The sequence below is a fragment of the Engraulis encrasicolus genome, chromosome 17, assembly GCF_034702125.1.
Source record: "Engraulis encrasicolus isolate BLACKSEA-1 chromosome 17, IST_EnEncr_1.0, whole genome shotgun sequence".
Classification (NCBI taxonomy): Eukaryota; Metazoa; Chordata; class Actinopteri; order Clupeiformes; family Engraulidae; genus Engraulis; species Engraulis encrasicolus.
This window is the reverse complement of record NC_085873.1, coordinates 38538543-38541042: the sequence shown is the minus strand read 5'-3', so window position 1 is coordinate 38541042 and position 2500 is coordinate 38538543. Positions and strand designations below refer to the sequence as shown.

The 2500-nt window shown below is 44.8% G+C and overlaps 1 protein-coding gene across 4 annotated transcripts in view; it reads left to right on the top strand.

Annotated features, from left to right (window-relative positions):
- LOC134466855 (leucine zipper putative tumor suppressor 2 homolog) overlaps positions 1 to 2500 on the top strand; it is a 109923-nt gene that overhangs the window by 49992 nt on the left and 57431 nt on the right. For 3 of the 4 annotated variants that reach the window (XM_063220741.1, XM_063220737.1, XM_063220738.1), the window contains exon 2: positions 308 to 420. The gene's annotated coding sequence lies outside the window, so the exon portion shown is untranslated. The remainder of the gene's footprint in view (positions 1 to 307; positions 421 to 2500) is intronic. The other variant, XM_063220739.1, reaches the window with a different exon arrangement.

The following is a 2500-nucleotide window of genomic DNA, read 5'->3' as shown; positions in this document are numbered from 1 at the left end:
CTGGGTCATTTCCCGATCCCACCCCGTCTCTCTGTCCCACTCGCTTCCTGTCACCATCTCAGACTGTCCTATCGAATAAAGGCATTAAAGCCCCTAAAAATATATATTAAAAAAAAAGTACAAAAGCACAAAAGTACCTCTCAACTTAACCTGGTTTACTCCTGAACCAGCTTCTTAGTATAGGCCCCTGGTATGCTCCTTCTACTTTCCATATGTGACTGACCACTAACAAAGACCGAAGGAGCCAAAGATCAGTTCATTTGAGACAGGCTCTGACTCTAATGTGTGTATGTGTGTCTCTCCACAGCAGAGGAGCACGGCAGGATCCCCCAGTCCAGGTGCTTCATCTCTGGCATGCACCACTTACCCGCTCCCCCTGCTTCCCCCAGGCCTCCAGGAGACAACCACTATCTGTGAGAGGTCAGTCTGTGTTCAATGTCCCCTGCTTGTCTTGAGACTACGGAAAACAACTGACTACAAGGAATGTGTCCTTTGACTTGACATTTGTCTTCCATGATCCCCATTCTCCAAAAGCACAGCGATTCTCAACATGTGCTCGAGGGATCACTGATTATCTGCAAGAAAGGTGAAGTCATCCACGAGGAAATGTCTGTTTGAGAAACTCGGGCATAGTGGACTAGAATGAGTGTCATTGTAATGGTTACATATGCATCTGTACAGGGAAGTGTTAGGGAGATGGTCTTAAGATCAGAGGGTTGCAGGTTCAAATCTCACCCTTACCTCTATCCATGGCTGAAGTGTCCTTGCAGAAGGAACGTAACCCCACATTGCTCCAGGGACTGTAACCAATACCCTCGAAATAACTGTAAGTCGCTCTGGATAAAAACGTCAGATAAGTGTAATATAATGTAATGTACAATGGTGTCAGTGTATGTGCCTCGTGCATTGACACGTACTGTACATATTTTAGTCAAGTTAGTTAGTCAAACAAATGCAGCCATGAAACTCATTACTAGAAGCATCCCATGTCTCTTTGCTTCGCATGGATAAGTAAGGCCCCCATGGGGCCCCTCTAATAGCAGGTGTGTTGCTTATCTCTCGGGCCGTTTCACCAGCTCTGATTACCGCACATTTTTGGAATAACCACCTGTAAGGTTTACACCGTTTCATATGGTTGTGTGTCATACAAGTGTGACAGGAATGTTCGGAGGATGAATGTTGGGGCCCAAGATTCTAGAACAGAAAATATTCCAGAACACAACGCTCTAGAATGGGTCCTGTTGAGTATAATGTTGAATTCTAGAATCTTGCATCTTCAGTAGAATGTTAAGAATGATAAGTGTGAAAGACAGATATTGGAGATGTGGTTGCAGAGAGACTGGGTATTATTCTCTTAGGTGGTTGTGTGCCTTCATAACATTAAAGCAAAAGTAGTTTTTTGGTCAATCTTAAAATGTTTCCAAGGTCCTTTCAGTGGTTCATCTATTTGAATGGTGGTGAGACACTTCTGAATTCACTATGCTGCCCTCTTGGGGCTGTATTCGCATCTCAAGATAAGGTGTCAAAATATGCCCTCTCAGCCTCTGCCCTCGCAACACAATCCTTGACGTCATTGATCGACAGTTTTATTCAATGTATTGGATAAAAAACAGTATTTATTTGAGGGTCATTCTCTCATTTGTAATCGGGATGCTGAATGGTGAATTGCTCTGTCATTGTTTTTTGTTGGGCCTTAAATTATAAGACAGTAGAGAGAAGACAGGAAATGGTTACCTGTCTGACTGCCTGTCTGTCAGCTTGTCTGTCTGTGAGCTCACTCACTCCCAGTTCAAGTTACCGGAAGATTATCTGTGATGGGCCTGGTTGCCATGGCACTACCAGCTGCTTCAAGTGCTGTGTTTACATTCTGGAACTGGAGACGATCAGGTTCCATACTCTTTCTGGAGAGAGAGAGAGAGAGAGAGAGAGAGAGAGAGAGAGAGAGAGAGAGAGAGAGAGAGAGAGAGAGAGAGAGAGAGAGAGAGATGCATGGAGAGTGTAAAGTAGTCAGGTAGATGCATGGAGAGAAGGATAGAGGCAGAAAAGAGAGCGATGGGAAGAAAGAACGAGAGATAGAGGGAGGGAGGGAGAAAAAGAGAAGCAAGGACAGAAAGACAAGCGTGGAGATTGAGAGAGAGACTGAGACAGAGAGACAGAGATGGTTCTAATGTTACTACTTCAACTCCAGACTCAGAGACACAGACAGAGACACAGACACAGACACAGACACAGACACAGACACAGACACAGACACAGACACAGACACAGACACAGACACAGACACAGACACAGACAGACAGACAGAGAGACAGAGAGACAAAGAGAGCGATGGGATGGTAGATGCATGGAGAGAAGGATAGAGGCAGAAGAGAGAGTGATGGGATGGAAAGAAAGAAGGAGAGACACAGGTCTAATGTAACTTCTTCAACTCCAGACAGAGAGAGAGAGAGGTAGAGAGAAGTATTTATATATAGAGAGAGTCGGGTAGAGAGGGGTGGAG